The 19,812-nt window shown below is 39.5% G+C and overlaps 1 long non-coding RNA gene across 1 annotated transcript in view; it reads left to right on the top strand.

The window, feature by feature from the left end:
• Positions 1 to 19,812, top strand: part of LOC149852156 (uncharacterized) — a 559,043-nt gene that overhangs the window by 134,412 nt on the left and 404,819 nt on the right. The window contains exons 3-4 of the long non-coding RNA XR_016439340.1: positions 9,223 to 9,377; positions 18,074 to 18,167. This is a non-coding gene — a long non-coding RNA (uncharacterized LOC149852156). The remainder of the gene's footprint in view (positions 1 to 9,222; positions 9,378 to 18,073; positions 18,168 to 19,812) is intronic.

The following is a 19,812-nucleotide window of genomic DNA, read 5'->3' as shown; positions in this document are numbered from 1 at the left end:
CACATCTGCTATAGTTACACCTACTTCAAAGTAGTGCTGCAGGCAGTGGAAAGGATTCTGGCATTCATTTGGGAATAGAGCTGGGACACTAAATCCCATCATCACTTAGAGGATCAACCTGCTTGGGGATAGCCCTGCATGTGCACTTCAGACAGCAGTGAAATCCCATAGACGTTTAGCTGTGTCCACACTAGAGCAGATGTTTTCCCCTGGGGACAAGAAGACACAGCATACCTTGTGCCGCTGCTACTTGTCCCCAGGGACCACCCGTGCCATGAGCAGCACTACACAATTGTTCAGGGCTGGAAGGGACACATAAATGCAAGGAAGTAAAAGAGTGAGGAGAGCTGGATTTGGTGCTGAATAAATGTCATGTTCTCTGGTGGGTTTAAAAACAGTTATAAGAACGCCAGCAAGTCTAATACTATAAATGGCTCTGCCAATCTGTACAGGCTAGTGGTAGTGGAATATAGTGAAGGACTTGTGAGTGGAGCACCACAGAAAAGGGCTTGGAGGAGAGAATAGGGCTAGGCTGGAAATAAATTACAGGCCTCCAGAAGCTGAAACAAAATGAAGAGGATTTTAATTGTTATATAACAAAAACGTGGTAAGCTTGTTTTTTGAGCAAAAACTACCCTGCTCTGATCTCAGATTGCACATCACTTTTCAGGTAAGATGATTTAGACTTAACCTGGTTTGAAATCCTGCCTCAACAATTTGCTGGAGTTATTTGAGGGTGTCAACAAGCACGTGGGCAAGGAGGATTCAGTTGACTTAATATATTTGGACTTCCAAAAAGCTTTCGATCAGGTACCTCCTCAAAGGCTTTTTAAAAAGCTGTGTTGCTATGGGATTAGATGGAAGGTTCTTTCATCAACAGAGACCTGGTTAAAAGACAAAGAGTACGGCTAAATGATCACTTTTCATGATGGAGGGAGATCAAAAGTAGAGTTCTGTAGGGATCTGTGCTGGGCCCAGTTCTGTTCACCGTTTTCATTGACGAAATGGGGGTGTACAGTAAAATCACCAGATTTGCAGATGGTACCAAATTATTCTGGGTAGTCAAGTCCCAAGATGGCAGAGAGGAGCTGCAGAAAAATCTCACCAAACTAAGCGAGTGGACAAAAAAATGGCAGATGAACTTCATTGTTGACAAATGCAAGGTAACGCACCAGGAAAAAATAACCTCAATTATACGTACATACTGTTGGGTTCTGAACTGGCTATTATGACTCAGGAAAGACACCTTGGAGTCATTTTAGGCAGTTTTTTTTAAACATCAGGTCAATGTGCAATGGCAGTCAAAAAAAAAAAATCAGTAAAATGTTGGGCATCATTTAAAAAGTGAAAAGAGAACTAAACGGAGAACATCAACACGCCACTATACAAATCCATAATGTGCCCACATCTTGAGTACTGTGTTCAGTTCTGGTTCCCACATCTCAAAGAGGATGTAATAGAAGTAGAAAGGGTACAGAGAAGGGCAACCAAAATGATCAAGAGCACGGAGCAGTTGCCACACTAGGAGAGACTAAAAAGGCTAGAACTTCTCAGGTTGGAAAGGAGAAGCTTGAAGCAGATATGATAAAGGCCTATTAAATCATGAAGGGTGTGGACCATGTGAACATGGGAACTGTGATTCACCAACTCCCAAAACGCTAGAACTAGAGGGAACCCGATGAAATTGGTAGAAGACGAATTTAAAATTAAGAAGTGAAAGTACTTTTTTAATGCAATGCATAACTAACTTGTGGAATTCATTACCACAGTGGGTGGTAGATGCAGATAGTGTAGCCAGGTTGAAAAAGGGACTAGATACATTCCTGGATGATGGATCTCTTAATAGCTGTTGAACAGAACAGTTGGAGATGTTTCTTCTGGCATCTCTAAACCAGTGATAGTGGAAGCCAGATAACTTAATAGGGGACAGACTACTCTAGATCCATCTGCTTCAATTTTTTCCCTTTAGCATCCACTTCTGCCACTGACTGAGAGAGGATACAGAACTAGATGGACCATTGGTCTGACCCAGTATGGCCCTTTTTATGTTCTTAGTTTGCTGAAAGTGAAGGAGGATTAGCACTTAGCTTTCTGGGATCAATCATATTATGGTGTCCCTGGCAAACCTCCCCAAATGTGCTATGAGATTCGTAATGAAAATCTATCGTTTCTTCTGTTTGAAGCCCTCAGTATGTTTGTGCTGTGCAGTAAAGCTAGGTAATTCACAGAGCCTTTGGTGTTGATTGTATTAGCTTATCTTTTGTGGGGAAGGAATGCTTAGAACGTGGGATGGTAGCTGCTTACACTGGTTATTCCTTAAAGGTATGCAGAGTCCCTTTGACTTACAAAATGATGCACACCCCATTACATCTTGTTGAAGGAATTTAATTGAGGATGAAACATCAAGGTTTTATGGAAGTTAGATAACATTAATCTTATCACCCTATATTTTAAAGGCCATATTAGGAGCATTGTACACTTAAGCCTCAAAAGAATTGGGCATTATATGTATTTCAAGATGCTGTTGTTGTAAAGAATTACAATCATTAGAGTATTAGAAGTGACTAAACTGCTCCTAAAAGCGTCAAGTAAAATTCAAATGTGCCACAGCAGGACGCACTTAGATTATGGATTCACATTGCGCTGGAGCTGAGACTGAAACAAAACCTGTATTTCAAATACTTCCCAACTTAGAGCAAACTTTGCCCTGCTTCTGGCTTAGAGTTAACCCATTCTTTCCCTTTAACTTCCTTCTCTGCACCTCTCTACTGAACTGCAATAGCAGAGGCTGGACCAGTGTAGGTGTGTGCGCATATTTTAAAATAGTGGTATGTTAATTTAGGAAATCCATTTTTTTTCATTCCTCCTACTACCAGTTTTGCATGTCTACACTCATATATATTTGTATGTTGAAATCAGTAGAGAATGATATTTCAAAGTTATGGCTTGAGGGGAGGTGTGGCGTCTCCTCAGGGTTACACTGCAATATGATTCTAATTTGGAAAAAAATTAAATATTAAAATAGTTTCCACCAAAAATATAACTCAATTTTTAATTGCTGTTGGAAAGGAAGGAAATAACTACAGATCAAAGGGCAGTCTAATAGACCTGATCTTGGTTTATGCTTCCTTTTGTTATGAAAGATCAAAGGACACTCAAAGCTGAGACCCTCTTGGATTTTGCATGTTTAATGAAATGTTATTTTGGCTTTGGAATTGGAACCAGAGAATTTCCTTAAGGCAGTATGCCTTAAGGACTGAGAATGAAAATGATACCTCCAGAATAGGAAGGTATTATGCAGGTCCTGTTGATAATTATTCATTTCGAATGTGTTTAGAGTAGTCTAACAAAATATCATCTATCCATGGTCTACTGGTTCTCTTATATCAGGTAGATATATGTGGTTATCAGGGGATGAAAGCAGAAAAAGAGGCTTGTAAATAATCCAACGCTTGATGTAAGTAATCTGCATAATTTTCCTCGATAGAGATTCTTAACTCCACAGGCAATTTCCCACTACGTTAATGTAAGAGAGAAATTAGTGTGCAGGCAATGCCCAAGAATCAAGACACTGCCTATTTCATGCTGACATCAGTTAATTCATGTATATTACTAGACATGACATCATTCAGAAGGAACATGTATCCCAGCTATTAAATACTACTGAATAGGATACAACCTTACCTGTCTAGACAGGAATAGATTATATTGATCATGCATGCATGTGACTGAAGTTCAGGTTGTGGTATTGACCCTAGCTCGCTCTTTGTGTGTGCGTCATATGTTTGCAAAACACTATGTTAATGCAACATTACTGTTGAGTTGTTAATCACATGGGAAAGGGAGATTCCACAGCTATGATTTACTTCACAACCTTAATTTGGCTCTTTAACCGTATGTACTACAATGGTATTTTTATTACATGGTCATAAAAGCCATGTGGGTAAATGCTGTGCTCGGCACTATAGATACATTTCAGGATATGGGAGAAAAATGTGTTTTAAATTAAATCACAAGCATGTAGGTGCTTTTCTTTTTATTCTGAACCAAGTTTCAACATTGAAAATTCTCAGGCACATGGAGTTTGTTTTTTTTAATAATTGCATATGGAAAACTAGTCTTGTGGCAAACAAAGATGCAATTTCTTTGTGCGGTGCCATTTCCTAAATACTTGTTCATTTTGCACAAAACTGTAGGTGGTGAAGGAGAAAAGTAGCCTGGGATATTTGGTAGGCCAGATGTCCACCAGAAAACCATGTAAATACTGTCTTTCAGTATTGCTGATATCTTGGGTTTTTTATTTAAATTTTTCCGTGTGCTGCGTTTTGTTAAGCAAATTTGTTGTTCTTTTCCAAATGTGCAAACACTGTCAGATATTCTGGCTGTGAACTAGAGAATTGGAAAAGGCCAGGAAATATGAATGTTATAAATAATCACAGCCTATGTTATTTTTAATAGACAGTAAATATAGATAAAGCAATGAAAGCATCCTAAACCAGGACATGTTTATAGTTGGGAATGGTTAACCACGCACAGAAAGAAGTATCCTGTGTTACTACTTCTGTTCTGCCAGCGATATACTTATATATAGTTTATGCTCACCTGTCTGGAGAGTCTTCCGAGGAGCAGCAAGTAGGGTTTTTTATATGACCTGTGGGAAGGGGAGAGGATGTAGGGGAACACAAGCCTGGGAAGTACATACAGGAAATGTAGGCTTCTGACTGAAACACAATTCTGGGAGGTTGGATATTGAGGTCTGCTCTTTCCAGTGTAACTAGAGGCTTTAAGCAGAATGGCTTTGGTGGTGCTCTGTTTCTACATATGTCTGTCTCTCCTCCTACGGCTGTTGTTCTAAATCAATTGTAGGAAGTAAAAGGGCAAAGACCAATGGTTTAGCACAATATGGGTAGTAGGAGCCAAATCTTTTGCATATGGTACTTCGGCTGTTTCTGTGATTGCCCTGCATTACTTATTACCTTATAAATGGTTTTTGCCTGCCTTTTTAATTTTGTTTTATGTCTTCCTCCCTCCCTCTCTGTCCATATTTGGCACTGATCTCATTTTTTATGGGTCCCATATGCAGGCTTAATAAGTGATTGTCTGGGAAGTATAGCTGAATAGTGAGGCTGAATCCTTTACTGGGCTAAATTGGTATACCTATTTGTATGCTGATTTACACCAGTTGAGGGTCTGGTCTGAATTCCCTAGATGCACAATGTAAGGATTTAATTTCATTTTGTCATGAACAGCTACTTCAAGAGACCAAGATAACCTCACCATTTCCATTTTTTTGACATGCTGTCTTTATTCTTTGTTGTGTCTCTGAAGTCTGATATCCCCACACTGACAATCATAGACTAATAGTTGAAACACTCTGTTTCCTTTTCAAAGAGAATAAACTAAGGAAAGCCACCAGAGAGGCTGCTTAATGGTCTTGGCGAACATACCAGAACTTTGTAATGCACATCACATATTTGAGTTAGGAGAGAAAGCTACCATTTCTTTTGCTGTTGCTGCTGGTATTTCTAGAATAGTGATCATAGTGCCCATTAAACCATTTCCTTAAGAATAACAGGCACAGCACAACTGGTAGGAAGAAAGAAGTGTTTGGTAGTTGTGCCTGACTAGGCACAAGAGCTATCATGTAAAATGAGGAGTTTTTGGATTATCACAATATAAAGAATGTTATCTGTTCTTGCTTCTTGTTCCAACTCTTAATGAACCATTAAGAGCTACACCATTGTACAGCTCTAGCAGTGAGTTGGAAGGGGATGTCTTTTATAGCAAGTCACAGCATAGATCTGTACATCTAAGAAGGCAGTGTGTTATACGGCATACACCAACACAGACGGCAGTAATCTCATTTCAAGGTTCGTTCGTAGATTGACCAGCAGAAGTTCTTTGCGTTATGATGGAACACTGAACGTTTTTTAAGTTAGGATTTGCTTCTCCAGTGGCAGAGATCTCAAGAAAACTCTTACAAGTCTTGCTTCTCTTCATTTTACCTTTTTTACACTTAAGTTAAAAAAATGAGTGTGAAATCCTGGTCATAGAAGAGTCAATGGCAAAAGTCCCACTAGTTTCAGTAGAGGCAGCATTTTCTGCAAGATGATTTTTTTTTTCTTTCTTCTCAGCTGCCTCACTTATCATTGCTGCTTCTTTCTCCTGGTATCACTGCTAAATAATTTTAAGTAGTGTTTGATGCATTATATGCCATTCAGTGGGTTTGGTAGGGAACAACAGTGTTACTGAAAACCAAATGTCTGATTCATAATTTTTTATGTATTGGTTTTTGAGTATTCACTTTCCAGTACTAGTGTTTGGGCAGGTGAAGTAGGCTATCTTGTACATAATCTGTCATTACAGAAATGTGCTATTAACTTCAGAAACTAATTAAATAAGGGAAACAGCGAAATAAATGTAACTTCATGTACTGCGTTGACCACAGCCAGTTTCTGTGCTTTCATTGCTCATGTTTTCCTTTCAATCTTTTTTTTTTGGCTGCTGTTGTATAGTGGGTAGTATACAGATAGCAGGGGAGACTATGAAACCAACTGTGCAAAAAGTACAATGAAAAAAATCAAGATTAATTTTTTCTAAGATCTTTTACTACTAAAGAATTTAATTTTGTAAATATAAGTACATCGAATTTTAGATGTGGCCCAAGTGCTGTGAACCTTTAATTTACTTTTCTTCTTATTCAAGTAAGAGTCAAACCAAGTAGCCTTGGAACATATCAAGTGATTGCTAGAGTTGAAAGATATTTTTCCTGTGTTGACAGTAGGGGCCAGACTCAAGGGCTCAGCACCAACAAGTGGGGCCAGGGTTTCAAGAGAGGAGCCTCAACAGATAGGAGTGCTAAGTAAAGGACAGAGGTGCAAAAATGCCCAGCATTCAACAGCTCCTACTGTGACCCTTGAGACTCTGTTTGAGCACCTTATTTGTAGAGAATTAGAGTAATGGACTATTTACTGTTTTTTCTAAAGTCTGCTAAAGTGTATACATGAACCTGAAGGGCCAAATTTCACCTAGCTTCCAGTTGGTCTCTGTTTTTCCAGGTGATTGCATCCATAAAAGTATAAACTTTTTTTTCACTCTCCCCCAACATCTGTACACTCAACCAAGTAGTTGGTCATTCAGAGGGTTGTTTATACAAGCAAAATGAGGTTGGGATAATGTGTGCTCTTTGGGAAAAATCAATGTCATGTGCAAAGCTGGGCATGCAAAACTGGAGGTCAGGGCAGGTGACCTACCATACTAAGGCTTGCTCTATGTTGTGCATTCTTTACACCTAATATATTTTTCAGGCTGGAGGCACACGTGGGAGTAGCTCACGCTGTTAACTTACCCATATTTTAATATTTATTCCCACTTGCATACTCCAAACGCCATGGAATTAAAATGAGGAACAAGCCAGCCTGGTCAAGTTGGTGCATTCAGATTGTATGCAACTCTAAATTGATAAATTGTTCCAATGAACCTTATTGTAAAATACTGTACCTACTGATTTCTCCATGCTGGACTGTATTTCTATTAGGAAATCACTTTAACGATTCAATTCGGAACACAATGCCTGGTGTGCAATGAATTTGAAATCATTTAACATATCTGATTGTTAACTGAACTAGCCTGTCAGCATATCAGCTGCCATCTGTCCATTTATTGACAGCCTTGTCAGGGAGGGAGAAAAAAAAAGGCTTGACAGAGTTGGCAGCAGTCCAGGTTGCCTTAGGTCTGCTTTCTAGTGTTTCTGTAACAGATGTTGTGCCACATGCCCAAAGCTTGCTGCCTGTAAACCTTCGTGTGCTCAGATTGTTAGAGTTGGGGGTGTCTGACCATTCGCTAGGGCAGGATTTGTGCTTTTGATGTCCCTCCTCAGGTGTGTCTTATTGTAATTATAAGATGACATAAGGGCCTTAGGCAAAGCCTGTTGACATCAGGGGCAGTTTTTTCACTGATGGCACTGGACTCTGGATAGGATCCTAAATGTGCCAGTTAGATGAACAAAATAGCAGTGTTGTATTCAGTTCACTCGCTTAAAAATGTATGCTTAGAATTTAAAATGCAAAATGATAAAATGGATTATGAGAGTTACACCGAGCATTTGGAAATACTGTAGCCATTGCTTAGGCAGAGCTCTTAGAAATTGTTTACACACACATACACACACACTCAAGCAAACAAATGAGCTAGAAATTATGGTGGTATTTTCCCTTCTATTATCTTGCCTTCCAAAGTGGGTCAGTTCATCCTAAATTAATGTAAATCAGCCAAGGTGATATGAAGCTTCATCAAACAGTGATTTCCCCCCCCCCCCAATTTCATGATTAAAATTCAGTGGCTTTTGCTTTGCTCCTTCTGTCAAGCTCTGTGGTTGTCAGCAGAGAAGCAGGAGGGAATTATCATCTTCCTGCAGCAACTCCTGCTGCTTTTGATAGGAAAGAGTTCTTATTTTAATAAAAAGGAAGGAAAAAATAGGTCAATTAAGCAATGCAACATGTAACATCATGTGTCTCCAGACAGCCCATTCTACATATGCTTTTCATTTCAAGAGCTTTGCCATACAAAATTGATATTGGGGTTATCTTATGGTAGGTTTTTTAATTGACATTTCCCCATCCTATGTTGTATTACCACATGATCATTTTATGGTATACTGTTTGACTGCATGATTTCTTGGGGGATGAAAAATGGTTTGACTGTGTGTCTGTTCAGCCATAAAAGAAACTGCCCAGTTATTTGATGCTGATATATAGTACAACAGGTGACCTATTTTGTGTGCTTATTAGGCTTGGAGAACTATACAGATTTCAGGGTTTCATTTGTCATCCTTTAATGACAAGTTCGTAGCTTGTTCCTTTCAACACGTTTCTCAGAATGAAGTTACTATGTTTGTTTCTCTGAGCCAAGAGAATATTTTTTCCTTATAAAATTATTTTTTTCACACGGCTTGAAAGTAGTAGTAGTAGTAATAATAATAACAATAATAATGGTATGGCACAAAATTGTGGTGATCAGTCTTTTCTGCTTCTATGTTTGTCAGGGAAGTGCATGATGGGTTCCAGGAAAAATATCACTATGTTATAGAAATGATATATTTATGTGCACTCAGTATTTTTGAGGAGGCCTTAAATTTTGTCTAGTAATAGAAGTGAAAAGCTGGACTATGAATTGATATGATCCCAAGCTAAGGAATCTTACTTGTTCATGCTCTCTTTGCAGACCTCTGAAACGTAGCAACAAATGTCATTCTCTTTCCAGATGAGCTATTGTTAAATGTTAAAAAGACTGGTATACAGTAGAAGTTTAATGCTTAAAATGATCTGGAAGACTGCAGTTGTCCCAGCTGATGATGTATAATTTTGAATAGTAAAAAGGTAAGCACTATAAAATATTTCTTAAATAATCAAAATTCTAGCAACACAATTGAAACACAGAATTCAGTTTACAATTCCAAAAATGCATGCTTAGCAAATGTACATGCTAGGGTTTACTGAATGTTTGACTGAACAAGGTAGCACACATTTTGAAATGATAACCAAAAATGCAGTGTGGTTATTTATAGCAATAAAAATGTGTAAGTGCTTTCCTCATGACAGGGTGCGATATTAATAAACACCAGAACAAAAAATGTATGTTGGCGCTTGATGGAAAGCGGGCAGATTAGAAATCATTGAGCCAAGAATATGTACTGCATCTAACCACCTTGTCTGATATGGCAACACAAAACACTGTAACTTATTATTTTTAATTAGAATGAAAAATAAGATGCAGCTCTAAGCATGTAATCTCATTTTTAGTACACTAGGTAAACAATAAGTTATTTAAAAGCCTCTGATTGCTATAATCATACACAATATATAGAGAGAGACATCACAGTTATACAGTGTCTTTGGTCCTTACCTTTTTAGTCAAGAAGCAGATGTTGACAGTTCTGGTGCCTAACTGCTTTTGCCAGTGCTTCAAGATGCAATGCTACACTCTGCATGCTGGATGTGCATTGATTATAGACATTGAGCCACGTTTAATCAGTCTGTGTTCAAGTAGTTTGGCAGGTAAAAAAGAAATATTTAGTAGTTGCAAATTCACTGAGGCTATGCAGGAGCATTATCTTCCATTTATTCTTATAATCCTAAAGTCCGACTCTCTCTCCCTCTCTCACTCTCTCTCTCTCCATTGCTTAGCAACACTCATGGATGAATTTACTTGAAGAAGAATTTACTTCCTCACAGATGCAACTCCAGTAATATTTGCAGGCTCAGTGGGTTCTAAGATGCAAAAATCAACCTTTTTACTCTGACATTAGCCTTCTTCATTAAATAGTATTTCTCTCTTCCCCCACACCCAGGTCATACTTCAGTTTTTCACATTATGGTTTCAATCTAGCCAAGTACAATGGGGATGGAGTGGGCGGGAGGTTCCAAGTAAAGCAGGAATTATGGAGAGTCTTCATATAGCGTGTGCACCAATGCTGCTAGTTTGATGTGGAAGCAGTCACCAGTGCAGACGGGTTCCAGAGAAGAACCCTCTTTTTCTTTCTACTAAGCTTTTTGGTAAAACCAAAGATGGAAAAAGACCATTAAGGCTACACCCCCGCCAGTATTTACCCATCGAAATGGTGTGACTGACAGTGTATTACAATCCAGTGAATGAACACTGGAAATGGGAAGAAGCTGCGGTAACTAACTGCTGCCTGCACTGTCTGTACAGGCTGGGGTATAAGCATAAGCTGGCACTTCCTGGAAACACCTGTTTTGCCAGGCTAGACTTGCGTTTGGGTCCAGTCCCGTCTGTGGAGGGTGATCTCTTTTATCCTCTCTCTTCCACCTCTTTCTAGCCTGTTCTAGTTCCAGTTCACGGCACTTTTAATTCTTTGTTGCTTAGGTCTGGTTTTTGCGATGTCACAGAGGATATTGATGCAAGTCTTTTTAATGTCTGTGATTTGAAAGACTGAAGCCATCACAGACAAAGTAGAGTTTTTGTTGAAACGTGATTGCTGGGTGTGGAGTGAGAACAGTATGGTTCTCTATATGAGAAAGCAATTTAAGCGCTCATGATATACTGCTGCAAGAGTGAACTGCTCTAAAGATAAAAATAACTGAATTGCTGTTCCAGTGAGTACTTCAGCTCACTTCGTTCTGAAACGAGATCCCCCAGGCAGAGCAGAAGATTCAGGGCGCCCCCCAGTTAGAACCATTTCACTCTGAGACTTGACCTTGAAACCTTAATTTATCAATATATTTTTGAGGCTGACTGAGCTGGGCTTTGTACTTGGAGCAGAAATGCGACGTGGGGAAGCCCTGTCCTTTGAAAGGGATGGGAAGCTTGCTCGAGTGTACTCTCAGCTGTAAGGGGCACCTTTAAGAAAAGGCAAAAAGTATGAAATTGCAACAGCACGTGTTGTGGGCTTGTCATAAAGTTATTCGATCCTGGGAGAAGGCAGAAGAAGAATTTCTTGAGGTTATCCAGCAGTTTCATAATTGATTTCATCCTCTCATATGCTCATGTCACAGCTCTTTGGATAGATACAAAATGACATCATAGCATGTGGCATTGGCTATTGGTAGGATTTTCGCTGTGGATCACTGATGGTAGGACACTGTCCTTTTGAAGGAAGAATGAATGAACAAGGCCCTGGATACTTGTCTTCTCTGAGCAACATTACATCTAAGAAAAGATGGTGTCCTAAAGGTATTCTAAAATGGGGACTGTACAGATTTATTACATTTAATTATGGTTACTCACTTGCTACCTTCTCTGTGCCCTAATACCGTTCAACTGTTATGTTCCTTCTCTCCATAGAATTTATGCTTTTGTGATTAATGATGAAGGGAATAAGGTGTGGTGCGGCTACTGTTTCTATTTTGTTTTTAATGGATGTTACTCTGAAGGCCAAATAAATAAAATACTTAAAACAGAGGAAAGGTAGAAGAAAGTTTGACTGAGGAAGTAACAAGTCATGAAATTCGAGCTAGATCACTCTTTTTGTGGCAGAAGGCTAAATAAGAGTTATTTCTATTGCAGCCACCTTCAGAGTAAAATTAAAAATCTGATATAGATCCCTCTCTTTTATACCAGTATAAGTCCAGAGTTATATCTGATCATGCTGTTGGGAGACCAGAATCATCAAGGAGGCTTGAAATTGGTGATAGATTATGTCCTAACTGGCTATCATAGATGTGTAGCTTATAAACTGTTTGCTGCTTTTTTGGTACCTTGTCACTTTTCAACCTTCTTGACAGCTGCTGATGAGTCTGACATTTTTGCAGTGATTAGCAAAGGAGAGTGCTCCTTGTCTGAGTATATATTTGTCAACATGGCATCCCTTGCAGTGACAATTTGATGAAAGCTGATAGTCATAGTCATCCCCTGGTTTATCATAGCCCTTGTGCTATCATAAACATTTTTACGGCAGCACAAAAGCCAAGCAAGCAGATGTCCATACCCCTTGTCATGACGTAATTACCCAAAATTGTGGCTATGATATAGACGGTATTAATTTGTGCAGCTTTATCGTGGCAGACATCTGTAGGTTTATGACGGGAAAGCAAGGTCAGTCCAGAGCTGTCTGTGTTCTCCAGCTGCCCCAGACAGGCATTTCCCATGCAGGATCAGGCTTCTCATGTCCTAGGAGCTCCTGCCTGGCCTTCCTCTCTGACAGAGACATGCCCCAGGCAATCTCTGAGGCATGTCTCTGTAAGTAAGGATCACCTTGCCTGTTGTACTGCAGAATCGGGTCATGTGCCCAGATCTGCCCAACAGACAATGTGGTTTGTCCAACGAAGCGGATCAGCTGTGGTGAGACATCCCACCATAACTATTTCGTTCATTTGGTGATTCTGTTTATACTTGTCGTCACACAGCCAAGTTCCCACGCAAATTTGGGGTCAAGCACGTAGCTCTGTGGCTGTTGGAGCCCTCCAGTCTTTGGGGAGTTTATGCAGAAGCAGAGAAGCACAAGCCAGAGGTCTTGAATTATCAGCTAATGAAGACTTTGAGGTTTCATAAGTTGTAAGCAAGTGCAGAATTCCAGGGTAGCACTCGCATGTGTAAATTTTTAAACCTGCAAGTGCTCATCTTTAGCAGATGCTTCCGTGCAGCAGTTCTTAAAAAATTATTGGGATTTAGACATTGTAGAGATGATCACCTGTAACAAGTGTACTTTTGGAAACCCTTCCAGAGCTACTGCAAGAGCTTTCTCACAAGCTTAGTAATAAATAAGCTGGGTTTTGATAGAACAGTTAACTTCATGTGCAACTTCCCTGGCTGCATAATGAAACTAGCAAGTTCAGGTGAAGGATCTAAAGCACTAACAAACACATACTGTAAGTATAAAAACATCCTCCACTGATATATTTATGCAGGATTTTAGTGCTTCATCTTATGAACAAAACAAGATTAAGGAATACTTTAAATCCATTTTTGGAAGAACCTACCTCTGCCCTTGACATGCCAACTGATTTCTCAGCATAATATTTGATGCATACAGCTCTTACAACTGTGAAGAATGCATCAGTCCCTCAAAGTCGCACAAGAACATACAGCCTTAGTTATCATGTTTTATAGGGATGTGTGAAACAGCCCCTATTCGACTTGGATTTGGATTTGGCTTGAATCAGGGACAGTGATTTGATTAATTGATTCAGATCATTGTCCCCAATTCAATTCGGCTGAATCCAAATCTGAAGATTTGATGCTGATTCGGAGAATCAGCGATTCGGCCCTAGACGCAGCTTTTAAATGTTTTTCCTACATACATTGAGGTACCAGGCACAGCTCGTGAACACTGAGATGCTGGTGTGGATGGGGCGTCCCACAGTAGTGCAGGGAGGCCCCTGCATGCCCGACAGCGAACCTGGAAGTGGACCAGAAGTACTTCCAGTCCACTTTGGGGTCTGCCGGGGAATGCGCTGGGAGGCCCCCCCTGTGCCCTCCCAGTTTGGCAGTCAGCTGCAGGGGGACCCTGGGTGCCCCCCCAGACCCAGGAGACACCAGTTGCTGAGCCAGAGGGGGACCAGGTCTGCTGTCAAGTGAGCTGGGGAGCCCCCCGTGCTCCTGTGGGACGCTTCATCCGCTCCACTATTGCAGCATTCACGAGCTGTCTGCTACCTTGAGGTATGTAGAAAAAACATTTAAAGCTGTGTCCATATGTCCGAATCACTGAGTCTTTCCAAATCTCTCTGAATTGATTCAGAGATTTCTGATTTGCTTCAGAGAGATTAAAGTGTCTCCTGATTCGATTCGGATTTGGAGATGCAGCCATCGAACTGGGCCAATTCTCCGCCAGATCGAATCAGCAATCGAAGATTCACACGGCCCTAATGTTTTGCTGTGTTTCTTAGTTGTGATGCACTTTTTTTGCTGCACCACCTGGAGTGGGTAGAACCAGACTTGCATTTGCCTAACATTTCTTTAATTCATGTTTTCCTGGGAACAGAGTTAGAAGTATGAACGTTAAGGATGATACCCTCCGAGTCTGAGGGGAGAACGTGCATTCATTCTCTAGACAATAGAATCCTACCACTTCTTTTCCCTCTCACTGCATGTGCCATCAGACAGCGAAATGTTCTGTCTTGCACCTCTCACCCTTCAAGGAAAGAGCCTTTCTCAAGAGTTAATTGAAGTCTGGGGACTCCACTTGCTGCAGTGCTGTTTCTTGAAATTTAGTCTAAACAACAATAGAGGAATAAAAGAGGTTCTGTAGTGCTCCCTGGCTTTTAGGGAAAACTGAGCCCTCAAAAAAGAGGTGTGTTTTACAGTCTTTAAACAACAATAGCCTCTAATCTCCCAGAAACATTTCGGGGTTTACGATAGTCCTGTACGAAAATGTTTTAAAGCTGAAGAGAGCTGTTAATTACTTGCTACTGGTTTTAAAATGAAAAGCACTGCTGCTTGTGTTTTTCTTCACACTGGACTGATGCATTGTCCAAGTACGACACATCAGGAATTGTACTGTTGCTACCAGTTTAAGTAAGCAGTTTACTGATTCCCCCCCCCCCCCAGTAAACTGCCTCCAAAGATCAATTCTGGTTTGCTTGAAAGTAAATGAAGAGACTCCTATATAGAATAAGGAAATTATAATGTTAAAATTTTCAAGTGTGATGATCCAATGTGACTTTAGTTGAATTCTCTCTCCTACCCCTACAAATGAAAGCTATATTGTTGATCTACCAGAAACCTGTATGTAACTCTAGAAAACCTTAGGAATGAACAAATTCTGCATTTTATGCCAGTGGCAACACCAAAAGTTCCTAAGAAAATTCATATTGCTAGATAGGATTAGGCCACAGTGCCAGTGATGAGTGCTGATGATTTTTCTTGTGCTGTTCATATTCAAAGCACTTTACAGACATTATCTAATTAATCCCTACAACAGCCAAATTAAATATTCCAAGTGCCTTCCAGCTCAATCACAAGACGTATCAGCTCTTTATGGGTAAAGATATATTTTATATTTAAACTTCAATGTCTCACTGCTGTTTAGGGTGGTGTCACATATTCAACTTAAGACTTAGCAGTACAATCTGACAGTCATTGGGAGGAACGTGCAGTAGGAAATACTGCCATGTAAACCACAAGTGTATTGGATGTGCAGTCAAAATTTAGCTGTTTTGTGTGTTGATATTTGGCCTTGAACTGCCCCTAATCCTAGCAGCATTGGCTGCCGATACACGTGGCGTTCTAATTAGGATGTGTTGGAGTGGACTCAATTAATCGTGTCTGCTCTGTGTTCTAATTAGAAAGCTGCAGCATCACCACAGCACCGCAGTTTAAGCCCCCATTCATTATTTTTAAATGGCCACAGGATATTTTTAATTAATCCTCATTGATTAATCCTCATCCTGCAGCCAGTTTTAAATGCACAGGGCCTGAATACAGGTGACAGTAAAACATTTTAATTAGAGCAGCGGCCAGGGAATCACTTCAGTTGAAATTCCCCCCACCCCACCTCCAATCATGTGTATTAGCAGCCATTGGTTCAAAATCTCTGAAATCTAAGTTGCTGGTTTGAACCTTCAGCCTCACTGTAGATGACTAGACTTCCATACAGTTTATTATGCGTTTGGTGTTTTTTCTTCCAGATGAGACCTTAAGCACTGAAGTGTTTGCAGCACTATAACAATATTTAGGTAACTGTGACATCCTCAGACCACTTCTTGTCATGCTGACTAGAGTAGTCTCATCATTTCCTTTTGATCTTCCATCTGTTTGCCTGTATTTACCCATTGTCTTGTCTTACATTTAGTTTGTAAGTTCTTTGAGGGGGAAAAAACCTGTCATTTGTTCTGTATTTATAAAGCACTTAGTACAATGAGGTTCACTGGTAATTCTATCGGCCAATAATAAATATTTCTACATTGTTTAGAAAGGGATTTTCTATGATGCAAATGGCTAGGCAGGCAGTGAATGAAAGGCTGTGCAAAAACTATGCTTAAAATGGAACAGAGCTGTACAAATAATGGAGTTTTCTGTTTTGCTGCCAAACTGAAAAAATGGCAGGGAGGAGAAAAAGGTTCTGATTAAAAATGACACCCCTCCCCCCGCAAAAAAAAGTTTGAAAACTTAAATGTATTACCTCAAAATTTAGTTTTGTTCAATACCATGTTTTGTTTCAGCCACTTTTTAGAAAAGCAAAGCAAAAGAGAGCAAGATTTGCCCAGGTGGTAGTGTCCTATTTCCTGTAGCTTAGTGGCTGGATCAGTTGGGACGTGAGAGGCTTGGTTCAGTTTCTTCGTTTCCCGTAAATGGGTCGGTCACCTTCAGTCAACCTTCCTGGACCTGCTGCATTACAGGCTCACTCCTGAGATGTGGGACAACTGGGCTCCAGCCTCTGCTAAAGTAAAGGTTTAATTATTTCTAAAAAGTATACCTCTAACTTAAGAGTCCCGTCCACCCCCTGCCTTGTCTCGGAATACCTCATAGCCTGGCGGTTAGGGCATTTTCTTGCGAGGTGTGAGATGTGATTTCAGATCTACTCCGACACAGGAAAGAGTTGAACCAAGGTCTTTCACATCTGAATTGTTGAACTATTAAGCTGTCACATAAAAAGGAGGAAAAAAAATTCTCGCCATTTTCTTCGTTTCTCTTAATCTAGCCCTCCACTTTTTTTAACAGCCAGCACAATTCAGTGAATCGAGCCCAATTTATAAATAGTTTGAGACAACCTAGAACACATCTTGGTGAATTCAATATTCGTCAAAATATTTTTGCCCAGGCATGGCTCTTAGTACCATTTACCTTATGCCTTTTTTGGTCTCATTTGTTTGGAATCTTTTCGTTTCTCAGGATTATGAACTGTAAATACATGTTTGTACAATGCTGAGTAGAGTCGGGGTCCAGACTGACTATAGACTGCACAGGCGAAGTATGAACAACTGTGCCCAGAGCTGTGCTTTCACCAGTGCTAGTCTTTGTGCTCTGCAGTCAAATCCCTTTTATGTTGTATACAAAAATTGAATGATTTTCCTGGCTTTTGGATCATTTATGGACAAAATGTAGAACTACTCTCTTTAATGTTCTCTGATTTTTCCTCTAATAAAAGAAGCAGAACACAGGCCATGTAAGACTTGTAATTTTGTGTACATTTTTGTGGATTTCAAGGAAAAACGGTGGAGCCCTCCTGTGGCTAATTTAATAAATGCATTTCCCCACACAGAGTATGAGATTGTATATAGTTTAGTGGATTAAATCTCTCCAAGATTTTTCAAAGGTTGTGATTTCAGATCATATTAACATTGCAAATATTTTTAGATCTCGTTTGTTTTTCATTAACGTCAGTAGGAAAAAAATGCACTTAATATTTTATACAGAAATCAGAGGCATTTAATACAAAATATTAGGCATTTGGACAACACTAGTCAGGAAAAAGCAGGTGTTTATTGGTCCATCCTTTATGTGATTCAATGAACTCAATTCTGGTAGTGGGAAACTGGGGACAAGGTTGAGCTACTTAACCCTAATAAACTGCTTAATCATTCAGGGTCCTATGTAGTAAAGTCACATGCTTCAAAATAAAGGTAAAGGTAAAATCACATGCTTAACTTTATTTAAATATAGTCCCATTTATTCTCAGGTTTAAGATTATGCACGTCGCTGAGAGTGTGCTTTTGAAACCCATGGACCTGTTGCCATTGACTTCAGTGGGGCAGGAATGAGTCCTAATACAGGTAACCCCTCCTCTGCCCCCCCATTCTTTTTAGCCTGACTCTTTTAATTGGGTGGCATTGTCTCATCCATTTTTAAACTGAATTTCATATGGAAATCAATGTACCAGTGAAAAATCAATGGTACAATATGGCCTGTAGATATCACATCTCTTGCAAGGCTGTGCTGTTCTTTTTTCCTAACTTGGCCTTTTCATTTTTAAACTTGTGAAATCTTTGTGTGTACACGTTTAACTATGCCATCTGAAGAATGAAACTGCTTCATTTCCCTTGGTTATGGAGGGTAAGTTAGCTTCGCATGAGACTGCCTCCCACAGACACTAGAATACCATGTGAAATATTTACCATTTTAATTGTATATGGCTTCATTGAAATCCTTATTTTCCTTGTTATGTGTCATGAAGGGGAGGTGGTGCTGAGCTACTGCTGGAAGTGGGAGCTCTGATGGACAGAAAAGGAGCATGACACTTCTTTAATAAAAAAACAGCATACAGACTCTGCCACACTAGGATGCTTAAGGCTGTATAATACCATTTTCTTCTGCTGATTTTGTTTCACTGCATAAGTATCTACCACCTGAAAGCTTTTATTATTTATGGGAAATAGTCAAAGCTTGACTGATGCAATGTAACATACAGAATTGCATAGATTTTGCAGGGACTGATGTTTAATTTTTTTAAAACAATATAAATGTGCAAAGTAATGAATACAGAGTTCTTGTGTCATTGTTCATGTTGATGTGAAAGTGTGTGTGTGTGTGTGTGAGAGAGAGAGAGAGAGAGAGAGGGCTTTAGGTTTTTGCATGTTTTATTCAGAGCAAAATTACCCTTAAAGATACAGATTGCCATTACCTAATAGATGCTGCTTTGCATGAAACTATGAAGGAACTGTGCCCTCTAGGCAAAATCGTTAATTTTTGCTAATTGCCACATTAGGAAAATTTGGCATTTTCACAGCTGGGAAAAATACCTAGCTTTTTGTGGCACATTTGTTTTCCTTCTGCAAAAAATGACAACATTAGTCATGAAAAATTCAAGGTGAAAAGAGAACATTTTCTGCCTTTTCATAAACTTGTGAAAACTTGATGTTTTTCATTTCTTCAGCTAGTAAGTAATATTTTTGTTGAGTTTTAGCAACTGCTGCTGTTACAGATTCCATATGGTAGAAATTCTAAATGAAATTCTTTGCTTTACCACTGTGTTCATAGTTGTTTATTTTCTAAATGATGACGAGAGCAGTAATCTACAGGACTATTTATGGCCCTCTGTTCCTAGTGGACTGCCCATTCAGTACGTGTTAATGTGGTATGATTCAGGATATCTCTCTAAAGTAGACAAACCCATTTGTATCAAGTGAAGACCAGCACAAAACATATTACTTAATTTAACCAAGTTTCTAATTCTGTTGCAGTCAATGGAATTGACTTCAACAGAGACTCTGGCCCTGACATGTTTTGGCATTCCAAAATATTTGGATAACTTTCTATCACTTTTAATTTGTGCTTTGAAAATTTGGACACTGGAAACAGGGAAGGGGATTTAACTGCTATGATAGTAACTTTTCTCATGGCATGTCTAACTTGAATGGAAACAGCAGTGTAAAATACCTTGCCCAAGACTTTTCTTCCATGATTTTCAGCCCGGTTTTC

This window comes from Crocodylus siamensis, chromosome 15, assembly GCF_052110815.1.
Source record: "Crocodylus siamensis isolate JL-2025a chromosome 15, ASM5211081v1, whole genome shotgun sequence".
Classification (NCBI taxonomy): Eukaryota; Metazoa; Chordata; order Crocodylia; family Crocodylidae; genus Crocodylus; species Crocodylus siamensis.
The sequence above is the reverse complement of the archived record's forward strand: the minus strand, read 5'-3'. Positions and strand labels throughout refer to the sequence as shown.